The following is a 12,472-nucleotide window of genomic DNA, read 5'->3' as shown; positions in this document are numbered from 1 at the left end:
CTGCACAAGAGATTTTTAAATACCCTCTCATGCTGACTGGGAACAATGGAGGACTTGGTGAAAGATGAGGTACGTTTCTGTCTTTGTGCCCTATCCAGGCCATTTTGTTGCTGAACAAAGCCTCACTTGCTGTGTGGTGCTGCAGCTAGCCAAGGTTCAGATGCCCAAAGCTGGACCTGCTTTTCAGAGCATCACTGAGCTCCTACCTTCTGTTCCAGAATGACAAACTTGTAAAAATATGAGGAAAGTCTCAGCTGAGGGGAAGCAAGAGTGGGGGTGAGCAATTGCATGCAGGTGATAGCCAAGAAATTTTGACAGTTCTTTTGTTAACGTATTAAAGTCCTCCAAGTGCAAGATAATCCTTACTTCCAGACCTTGTCCCTGTTGAGGGTCTCCTCAGGATCTCCCTCTCAGGAAACCTTATGGCCATCTACAAACACACAGGCTGTTTGGCAAGGCTAAAGCCAAGGAAATGGAAAGCTTGGAGCAGGATCAAGGGAGGTATCCAGACCAAAAGGAGCTATTTGGACAATGCTATTGCTTTGAGACAGATGAAGCTGCACCTACCTACTCCTTACAGATGGGTTGATCTTGAGGCTTTATTAAAAAACAAAAAAACCCAAAACAAAACAAAACCAAAACAAACACCAACAAAACCAACAAAAAAACCCCACAAAGGTGTAGATCTTGGACACTAAATACACAATGAGGTGCTCAGGTGACTGGTTGCTCTGAAATCCTGTTTTTTCTGGATCTGGGGGCTCTCAGAACCACAGCACTATTGCACTTGACAGAAATTGCAAATATGCTCCTTGGCCTTCCCCTCGGCACAAGTTTCTTGGATGTCTGAATCCTTTAAGTGGTGGAAGTGAGATGTAATGCTCTGGAATGCCCTGGCTGAGTGGTCAGGGAAATCCTGTGTTGTGAGGCCCAGTAATGCTGGGTTATCCAGATTAGACACCGCATCTGATTATCTTGCTGCTAATCCTACCCTCAGTAATTTAATCAGGATGGGGATTGCGAGCCTGGGATCAGGCAGAAATAATGGGTGATTGCCCCCTTGTGCATCTGTAGCACTTGGAATTCCTTGTTTGTGGTGGTATCTGTAATGCATTTAAATAAATATACATGTGAATTAGTGCTCTATTGTCATTGCAACTGGACTCTTCTGTTATTTCTCACTGTTTGTAGGTGAGAATTCAGTTATTGAGTGACTTGGGGTGACATGGCTTCCCGCATTTGCTTTCATTGGTCTCTCACAAAGTGTGTGAGGGGACTGATATGTGATGTCAACTGAAACAAACTGGATGGCAAAGAGTGATCCAGTCCAGTAAGAGGAGCAGATGGTGTTAACCTGTCAGAGGTAGGACCCCCTGCCTATTGCTCTGGGAGAGCTGGGTGAAGTGATCCATGTCCTGATCCCATCTCTGGCAAAGGCTGCCCCAGTGTGGGTTGGATAAGAAGCTGCTTGGGCATGTGTTTGTAGAAGTGTCTAAAGGGGCGCACAGCTCGTGTGCATGCTATTTAATTTGGTCCAAAAGGCAGGGATTTAGACTGTCTGACACCTGGAGCACCAGATCCTACAGGAAAAAAAACCTGTTAATGTATACAGCTTCCCCAAACCTCAAATGAATTAAAGGCTTATTGTAAGACATATATGCACAGGGGAATAAGGACTGCTAAAGGGAATATTAAAAGGCAACTTTCTCCATGTAGTCTATGAACCTGACCCTAGTAGTCAAGCAGAGTCTTATTCAAGGGTGATTGGTGGTGTCACAGGGTTTGGGATGTGTGCTGCAAGATACAGGCTACAGAGGATAATGGGTGCCCTTGGAGCTGCCCCATGCACAGCTGAGTGTCACAATTTATGTAGGACTTTTACCACCGTGCCTATGTGATCTGTTGGAAAGGCATTTGAGCAAAGCTAATATGCTTAGAGTTGTAAAATACGTATCCTGTGCAGACCCGCAACTTTGCAAAGACTGTTAAAATAAGCTTAGAGGGCAAATACTAACTTTTGAGAAGTGCTTGTGCTGCCTGCAACGCAGGGGATGGGGAAAAATCCGAGCTCGACATTTCTTGTTCCATCCAGGAGAGGGCAGAGGCTCATGCACAACCACGTGTGGCCTCGGGAGGCTGCTAACACTTAATGATGGCATTTAATGGTCACTGTAGAGGGGTTGAGCACTTCCAGCTGAGGTGGTGCTTCCTTTCCTAGATCATGACATTGGAGGATGTATGAGGCCGCTGTGAGTCAGAGCAAGTGCTTTGCTGTGTCCGGGCAGAGGCTCGTCCTAGTGCAGGGATGAGCAGAAGTGAGAAGAAGCTGAGAGGCAGGAGAAACAAAAAAGCCAAGGGAGAGAATGGGTGCTGCAGGAAGGGGAGGAATAGCAGGTGGCTATGGTGAGCCAGGGAGATGACAGCTTTCCTCCATGTGGCAAACGTGGCTTGTGTCTGAGTGCAGATGCCAGAACTGCAATGCTTTGTGTGTGTGGGAGGGCTGCAGCGGGGAACGGGGGAGATGGCTTAGCTGGAGCTCGCAGACTGGAGGGTTGCCTTGGGAAGGAGTCTGCACGCACTGGTCCAGGATGTTTCAGTTCAACGTGGCTCCTGCCTGGTGCTGTCCCCTCAGAGGTGGCACCCTGAGCACTGCACTGAGGATGCACTTTTCTTGCTTAGCTATTCATGACATAGGGAAGTTTCAGGATCAAGCTGTAAGTGTTTCCAGAAAATGCTTTTATTTTGGAGCTATTTGCCAGTTGGTGCTTTCTTGGTGCTGGCAAGAAATCATCTTCCCACTGGAAAACAACCCCATTGCTTTTCCCACTTGCTGCTGTTAGTGGCTTTTTTTTTGCTGCTGCCAGTTGGCTGTACATCCCATCACTTGGTGTTTCTGCTGCTCTCAGCCTTGATGTTGCATCTTCTTGTTTCCTTGCTGCCTGTCCTCTTGATTGCTACAGCTGATCTTCTGTTACCCTGATCCTCTTGCCTTCTCATCCCACTGCAATGTGAAGCTGGATGATTCCTGGTCCTGTTTCACTCCAGCTTGGATTCCTCTGCTCCTGTTAGTTGAAGGATCTCAAACCTTATTGCCATGCTGATTCTGCTGAACTTTTCCAGTTTTGCCACCTTGCTGACTAAATAGTTTTAGTTCCCTAGCTTAGTTGCTGGCATGGGAGTCAGTCAGAACTGGCTTCCTGCCACCTTGAGTCAGTCCAAACCTTCCTCCTCTGCCTTTATTTCTTTTTCTTACCAAAATCTCTTCTAATTATTACTTTTAAGTTTAAAAAAAAAAAATGCACGTTGATATGCTCTCCTTTCTTGTCCTTGTGTCCTGGATGTGAGTATAAGCACCTTCTTCTATCTCAAAGACTCTCTGTATCTATTCCTATTCATGCTGTTATTCTTCCCCTTCAGTCCACCCTCTCTTCTGGCAGCTCTTCCTTACAAAACAAACTTGCTATTCAAGCCCCCACATATTTTTCTAAATACAGCCCATCTCTGAACCTTGACTTGCAAAGTGCCTCTGTCAAAGTCAGCCCTTCTTTCCCCTGATGTCCTTACTCTTGTCACCTGGGATGTTCTTCCTCTGCTCTTCCTTCCCTAGGCTATTTTCCACAAAGTCATTTGGAGGATGCTGTTCTTCCCTTTGCCCTTTTCCAGTCTAAATTTGTGCAAGTGTCCCATATCACTCCATCCTTGGGCCCTTTTTTTTCTGCTCCCTTTACATGTTTGATCTCATCCAAACAGTAAATTGCTTTTGTGGTTGCCTTGTCACCTTTTGTCAGTCTGAGAATGGGACACAGATGTATCCTGAATATTTTTGTGCAGATCCAGCTATCTGCTCAGTCAGTCTAGGGCAGAGCTCTTCACTTTCCTCCTATCTCTAGTCCATTTGTGCTTTTCCAGTGACAACAGACATTGCCATAAAGTCCACCTGCATGTCACCTGCCTTGGATATGCCACTGGATTCCCAGGTCACAGCTATTTTGATGCATGCCACTGTGTAAGGTTCCCTCCCACACACCACACAACCCTCTCTGGCATCTTTTCCATTACTGACACAGTTTTTCCTCCCTAGATGGGTGTGATCTCAGGCTCCTTCTGTCTATCCAGAACATTGCTTCCAAGCTGGTCTTTTCCCTAGCTCAGAAAAATATCTCTTGGAGTTGGTGTTTCTACAAAACCAACCACTAATGCGGCAAACACTGTAAAACTGCCCAAGGAGGTGTTTTGTTTCTTTTTTTTTCCTTCCCACCATTCATTCTCCACACAGCTGCTCCTCTGACGAGAGGAATGTCCTCTCAGTACTGCTTACTGAAGTTGCTGCTTGGTTCTAGTATTTTAATTTTGAAAGATAACCACTTCAGCTAAAAAACAGAAATACCTTTTTGCTTCATCAGTCAGCTAAGAAAAAGTTTCTAAAAATGCAGGGGAGGATGGACTAACTCTTTTACAGTATAAAATGAGAACCTGGGAAAGGGGAAGGGCAATGGTGATTTCTGTTCTGACCCTCCTGAAGCATATGGAAGTCAGCTTTGGGCATGGCTGGGGTTGGTAGTAGCAGGACTGTGTTCCTTGACACATCTTCTTAGGGAGCCATCATGGCCAGCTCTGGTCTCCATGGCAGATGTGTTCAGCACTGATGTAGGTAAAAAGCTCTGCTATTTTGGGGCTTCTGGGCCACAGCAGGATCTTTAAGGGCAAGGCTGGAAGATGGGCAGAGAAACATGAGTCTTTATGACCCCATTTAGGTGGTAAATTGAGTGCTTTCTGGACTTTGTTCTTGAAAAGACATCTGAAATCCAACCTGGGCAGCTTTCCATGATGGGAAACCACCCTTTTATACTTAAGTTTTGGATTGTGTGGAATAAAGGAAGAATCTGTACAAGAGCATGTAGTTCTCCCAGTGCAAAGAGCTACTCTTTCTGGAGTTCATTTGAACATCTAGCTGTCAGCAGGTTACAAATGTTGCCCGTGATCTCAAAATTTTTCCTCATCCTTTGCTGAAAGGTCTGCATCAAGAGCAGAGAGGAACTGCTGGAGAGGGAGCAGGATTAAAGTAACTTGCTGGCTACATTGAGTGTAATCCCATATTCTTTCTTAAATATCCACTATTTTCTGTGTTTAACTGTCACTTGGAAAATACCACTGCAATACTTAAAAATACTATAGGTTGCTATGTCTGCTCCACCTACTCACCAGGTAGAGTCGAGCTCCTTCTAAGCAGTCATGCTTTGCAAGTCTTGGGCTGAAGGTGTGTGGTTTGGTTGTGCAGATGGGTGATGCAGATGAACTCCCCTGCACCTCCTGGCTGTGCTGTGGCCACAGCTGGCAAGCGGGGAGCAAGCAAGAGCCTCCAACTGTGTTCATCCCTTCATGGTCAGGCATTCTGATTTTCATACTGTTTTGGGCTACTGTTGCAGCCCAAACTTTTGGGATGGTTACAATGAGATCCCATCAATCAAGGAAAGCAAGGCTTAAAGAAACTGCTATTTATGTACATGAGCCAAACAAACAAACCAACCAAGCTTTTTTTATAGGCAAAACCTCACCAGAGAAGAGCAGAGGCAGGCAGTATCTTGGCAGGCTTATTAAATAAGCTGTTGAAGACTGCCTGTGCCTGGTGTCCAACAGATTTGGGGACAGGTGGCAAGTCCATTTCTGGATACTGAGCTGGTTGGAATCTAGGATTCCCTGAGTTTTAAATTGCAGCCATCACACTCATTCTGGGCCTGAATGGTGCTTTCCTGTTTGTGCCAGTCTCCTCTGCCTCCAAGGGAAGTGCCTTTGCAGTTTTAGTCTAGGTTTCCTCAAGGATTAATATTCTCACCACATAGTTTATACCCCACTTAAAAGACACTGCAGCAGAAAGCAGCAGCATCTCTTTGTACCAGAGAGCTGCTGGAAGCTGGTGTGGGTTAAAATGGCTTTAGGGGTCAGGCTTCACCCAGGCAAGCTACAACTTCGAATATTCACTTCAGGGATCAAGTTTCTCCTACAAGTGTGAAGAGCTGTCTTCTTAGCTTGCAGTCTTTCATGTCAGGGATGAAGGTGATCTATGGATGCTGTCGGTTCTTGTGGATTGGATTTTTGTGGGAGAGCTGAGACAGGTTTTTTCCCCTTCAATTTCTCCCAGCAAAATGCATGAGTTTGTACTTTAGTTTAAGCATATAAATGTTTTTGCTTTGCCTTTACCATGGATGTTCAAGTACTTAAGGTTTGTGTCACTGTTTGGTGTAATCATCTAATGTGGAGATAAATGACTTCATATGTAAGGGTTGGTCTTCCCATCTTTGGAGATGAGTGAGCTAGTTCAGTTAGGATTGCCCTCTGCTTTTGCTATTCTTCCTTCTTCACTCATCATCCCTTTGTTTTCTATTACATATCTCACTTTTATTTGACTTCCACTTAGTTCTCCATGTTTTTTGTGTCCTCTGCCAAGAGGAACTCAAGCACTGAACTGGTCCAGTCAAATAACTGTCAGTGGTGCTGGTGTCAAGCAGCACTTGTCTGCCTCTTATATTTGGACAAACTCTGAGGTTTCAGCTTGAATTATCACAGCTCCAATTCCCCGAGGCATGGGAAAGCTGCACTACAAATACACTGATGCTAATGGTCTTGGCTCTGCAGGTTTTATTGCATTTGTTATTTTCTAACATTCTGGAAAACATCATTACAATGAAGAGGGTACACATAGGCAAGTAGAAAAAGTGCTGAAGCTGACTCTTTGCCCAAGCCTTTGCCTGTCCTCTTCTTTGGAGACACTGGAGTGGTCTGATACATGCTTAGGATTTTGATGGGTGTCAGTTGGTACTGAATAGTTGCCTTAGTGGGCATCTTGCAGAACTGTGGGTTCCGAGGGCAGAGTTCAGTGATCTAAAAATGGCTCTTACATGGTAGGAATCAGGCAACGAAATTGACTCCTGGGATGTGGGCCTCAGCAGAGGTCAGTCTGTTGTGACTTCTTGTAATAGCAGATAAAGAATATGGAAGTTGTTCAGCCCTGATGGCTATAGAGTTCTGATGAGCTAATAGTTTATTATAGGAAATAGGTGTAGGCAAATAGGATTTTAAGATAAATAGTCCATTCTCTGTAAGCATTTGAGCACCTGGCTCTTAGGAGGGCTGAGCTGCCAGCAGGAAGCTCCTTCCTGCCTCTGCCCTGTAAAGTGTTTTTTCTTGCGTAAAGCATTTTGAATGCGTGTAATTACCTTTTTTAATCAAGTCAAAAAGCGGCTAGTGCTTAAGCAGCTCCAGCTTATTTTCATATTTTCTTTTTTACGTCAAAGCCTTAACCTTTTATAATGGTATGACAACCTGACTTCAGATACCTTCTTCCCTGCTCCCATTTGGCAAAGGAAGTGACAAAGTTATTTACTAAACTGAGTAACTAGAAGTCTGTGGCAGGGCTCAGAGGGGCTGAGAGCTACCCCTGAAAACATAAAGCATTTTGCTGCTTTTGAGGAGCTCAGTGCTCTGTATCTCACAGCAGACTAAAATTTGGAATTGAACTATTAGTGGCAGTTCGAGCTACCATTAAATTAATAGCAAGACTCTTGTTAATGTTATTAGGTGTATATGGATGTTTATGAATAATAGAAACAGAAGAAACCTGGTGGTATTCTACCAGGCCAGTGCTGGTGCTCAGAAGGGCCTTCCTCTGAGACAATCTGGGGATGGTTACCTCCCTTCCTGATTGTCTTCCATAATAGTTTTTGATGACTTTGTTGCAAATAATTGTGAAACTACTCCCTTGTTACCTTTGTGACTTTGTTAGTGCTTCTTCCTTTATTAATATAATGCTGGGTGATTAATCTCAACATTTGATCAATAATTTTATGTAATTAGACTGTGCTTACTCAAAGGTCATGGCTTGTTTTGGTCTTTACTCCAGCTCCTAATGCACTTAAACTGTGCTTCTAGCAACTACTTGGATGATTTAGGGAAGTGACATCAGCTGATGATATTGTAGTGATTATTTTTCTTGCTCATAATCAGAAGCAATGTACATCATCCTCAAGGTGATGACTATGGCATGCAGAATGTTATTTGTTTTTTATCCTATCTATATTAAAAACTTCTAGTCTCTGTTTACTCCTCCTTCCCCCCACTGCATTCTTTCCTTTTGTAGTACTGTTAGAGGTCCTTCCTGCTGCTGCTGTGTCATGGCCTACTTTCTTGGAACCTGCTGCTTTGGTTTGTGCTTATCTGAGCACAGCTCATGGCACGTGAACATCTTCTGAGCCTGGTATGGTACAGAGTTGTTGGGGTTTTTTTTCTGTCCTAAGGGAGTCTGCTCTGCTAGCTAATGATGGCAGTTAGCTAATGATGATCATTGGTCTTCAGGAGTAGATGCTTCAGAGTCCAAAAAAAGGACTTCCAGAAGCACTTGGCTGACTCCTGCTCAAAATTGCAGCTGCTTCAAGGGGTGCCCTGGTTTCAAGGTTAGACCCACACTGAACATCAAGTTCAGCAGTTATTCCTCGTCCTTGATCAGGACTCAGTGCAGCTCCTTTTTGATTGAGCTGTTTGTCTTTAAGGGATGTTGTCTTTAAGCTCTGGGCAGGACAACTGCCTTTGTGTGACCTGCAGTGAGAGCAGCTCTGTCTCTAACCAGCAATTCTTCTGATCTGGACACTAAAGTTGGCTTCTGGGCAGTTTGGGAACTGGCTGAGATGTTGGCAGTTACATTCACACTCCATGGAAATCACAGTGAAGAACTGAAGCTGTCTTGTGGACAGTTTTGTGTAGAGTTTGGTGCAGAAGCTATGTCCCCTGGCCCTTGAGATAGTGCTTCTGTGACAGTTTGTTACTGTTTTGGATGGTCATCACCAGAAACTGGCACTGAGCGGATGAAATCCCACCACTGGCAGAATCGCTCCCTCCTGGCACATCTAGCCTCACTCAGAAGTGCCCCATGTGGACATGGCAGCATGTGCATGGCTACACGCATGACCTTGCAGGCTGGCTGGTGCCTCTGCCCTCGTGAATGGAGGTTCCCTCTAGAGAAGGAGGCACAGTGCCAGGGTAGCAGATGGACAGGAGAAGCAGCAGCTGGGAGACCATGTATGATCATCACGTGGGCTTACTGTCTGCAGCAATGCTGAAATGGCCACTTGGCTTTTTCATGTCAGCGTTCAGGGTTGCTCCTGAGCCAGCTCTTTCCAGAGGCTGGGTGTAGAAAGGGAACAGGCAGCACTGATTGCAGCAGGTAGTGGGCTTTGCCCAGGGTCCCCTGTCAATGGGGGGAAGTAGCAGGTTCCTCAGGGACTGGAGACCTGTGTAATTTTTCTGGTTTTGCCTGGAGGACCATGTGAGAGTAGCCAAGCTGAGCTCTTGCTGTGCCCCCTCTCACTTGTCCATGCTGAGTTCTCTGCCAAGTAGAAGTTTTACTTCAATGCACCTTCTCCTGTTCCTGCTGGGGAGAAGGCGTAGCTCTAGGACTGTTGTTAAAGCAAGCTAGTCTGGTGCATGTCTCCTATAGTGCAGGCTGGGCAGGGGCATGGTACATGAGAGTGGTGCTTCAGAAGCTCTCCTTCCGCTTTGGCCCAAAAGGTGTGAATGGGAAGGAGTCCAGGCTCAACACATCTGCATCTCCTGAGTGCTGCAATGCTTTGGGGCGATGGTTTGGAGAACAACTTGATGCATTACTGAGACACCATTAATATATGCATCTTCATTTGATGCTTGTTACTTGCGAAGCTACGGTAGACACAGATCTGACTTTTCTGAGGGTCTAGAGGAGAAACAGTGATCTAACTCAAGATGGTCCAGCTTCCTTGATACTTCAATTCAGGATGCCAAGTGGAAAGCTAAAGTAGAGCACAGGCAGTATTACAGTCCTGACCTATAAATGGTAAGGGAGGGAAAACATCCACCAGATTTGTTGCCTTGAATGTTCTTCTTTGTATTGAGGAGAGAAGCCTTGAAGGGGCTTCATCTGTGCTTTGCACAGGGAGGGTCTTGTCTTCAAGCTGGCTTTTTATTTCAAGAAGACACGTCTTAAGGTCTTGGGATGGCTTCATGATTTGGAAGGGAGATTGTGGTGTCCCAGATGTGACCCAGAAAGGGATCTGATAAACTGTGATTGAAAATGAATGCATGAATTGGTGGGTTTGGGTGTTTGCTTGAACTGTTTTTCTACCCGTTGTTACCTCAAAGGAAGAAATGCTTCAGAGTTCAAAAGCAAAACAAAAATTAACAGAAATGTTTTTTTTTTCCTTATTTCCCAAGGGTCAGCCCTCTGAAGTCCTTCTCCATTGAGAGGACCTCCACCAAGAAAACAAACCCTAGAAGAAAGCAACCTTTCTTCGCTAATGGGGAGCATCTTATGGTTGTCCCTTTGAGACTGGAAAAAGATATTCCCTATGTTTGGGAAACTTTGTCTTCACATATTCCTATGGCAGTGGGGCTCAGCCTGATGCCTGTAGCTAGGAACTGTTCCCCAGCTTTTCCCATGGAGCTGAATTATTGATCATTCTTAGCTTTCCAAGGAGTGCACAGCTTTGAAAGGAGTCTCTTGGTTCCTTGGTCCTGTGACTAGTATTAGGATTGGTGCCCCAGATTGTTTTTGGTAAATAGCCCAGCTGTACCTTAAAAGTTATGGTGTTTCTTTGCTCTCACTTCTTCCTGTTGAAAATTGTTCTTGAAACTGGATGCCAGGAATCTTAATGGCCTCTGAGAGTTTGCTTGGTTTTAATCTGTAGGATCTGATAACTCGAGTCCAAGAGTTTTAAAAGAACTGGCTGAGGAGTCATTGAGCACTCTGGTGTATATTCTGATTGCATTTTGGAATATTAGTAAGGACTAATAGACCTTGAAAAGAGTTATTGTTTCATTTGCTTTTCAGAAAGAGCACACAGGTTGACCCTGGAATGTGTAGTCTGGTCAGTTGGGTGTTGATGGTGGGTAAAACCATAAATGGGGAAATAGGATCCCACCATTTGATGAAAGAAACTGAAGAAACAATAGAAATTTAATTCAACATTTCTACATTTCAACATTTCAACAATTCTAAGTCTCTTCTGTCAGTTCTCTATAATGCATTTTGACTCGAACCTCCCCTACAATACCTGAATATTCAGTCCTGAAATAATATAAAATTAATGTTATTCTTCACAATAATGTCAGATTCAGTAAATGGACAGGAGCCAGTTAATATGTAAATTTTATATGGTGGGTCTTCATCCAGATGGGCTATTTCTAGTTGATTTTCAGGGGCACTGATATGCCATCTCTAACTTATGTGCCCTGCTACCTTGTGGGATGGGAGCTGAGATCAGAGCAGGTGTTGTCCAGAGGTGCCTGGACCATGTACGAAGGTGGGATCATGTGTGCAATGTTCACTTTCATAATGAAATTCAGGGTTGTGCTTTGGGATGGGGCAGCCTGTAGGCAATGTCTACAGAATGGGGTACAGTAGCTTGCCTGAGGAACATGAGGAGACCTTTGTAACCACTGACTGGTTTGCCATTTCTGGGCTGCAGGTGCGAAGGGGAAGATGCACACCGGGATGCATAGAGAAACAGTAGGAGAGAGGAATTATTGTTCCTGTACTTAGAAACTCAGGTAGTGCTGGAGCCATCTATCCTCTACATGTTCAGCTCCCCGCACAGTGGATGCTTTGAGCTGCTTTTCCAGAAACACAAATCATAAAAATAAGCACAGAACTTGGTTTTACATCTCCACAGTACCAAAGTTGAAAAATTTGCAAAAACTTAAGTGCTGCAGGAATAACACCAGTGTAGAGAAATTTCCTTGCGGAGACAGACTTAAGGAGCTCAATCTGCGTTCTCTGAAGTGACTTGAGCCTTGTATGAATGTTTTATCAACTTCTCATTAGCAGGGGACTGCTTATTTCATTAAGCAGCCAGGGAGACACCAAGTCCAGTGGCTGGATGTGAAAGCAGAAAAGCACAAACTTAGCCATGAGGTGGATGTTTTATGAATCAGCATAATTAATCTTGAAACAACACATCCAGAGGAGGCCTGAACCCAAGTGTGGGCATCTCCGGAGACATCCTCTCCGTGTTGGCAGGTGGTGTGGGCTCAGTTGGGCTTTTACAGCAGGGGGATGGTGGGGTGAGTGGAGAGATCCCTCTGACCTGACCAATTTGAGCGCGGTGGTCTGGGGGGTTGCCTCAGACCGTGGGTGATGCTCTCACACACTTCACCTGCAGATGAAGTGTGGATGCAGCAGCCGGGATGTGTTTTGTGTGGTGCCGCACGGATGCCACCTCCGTGAGCCCAGGAGGCGATTTTCGTGCCCACCTGGGGAAAGGGGGGGACCCCGGCAGGACCCCCACCATAAACCGGGGTGGGGGGGGTGCTCCCGCCTTGTGTAACCCAGCGCTCCGCGGGGGCCGGTGGGGAAGGGGGGGTGGCAGCCCAACCGAGCGGCCGCTCCTCCTCCTCCTCCGCGCCCCGCGGATCCCGCATCCCGGGGGCCCGGCGCTGCCGCGGTGCGGGC

This window comes from Calidris pugnax, unplaced genomic scaffold (assembly GCF_001431845.1).
Source record: "Calidris pugnax isolate Ruff unplaced genomic scaffold, ASM143184v1 scaffold111, whole genome shotgun sequence".
Lineage (NCBI taxonomy): Eukaryota > Metazoa > Chordata > Aves > Charadriiformes > Scolopacidae > Calidris > Calidris pugnax.
The sequence above is the reverse complement of the archived record's forward strand: the minus strand, read 5'-3'. Positions refer to the sequence as shown.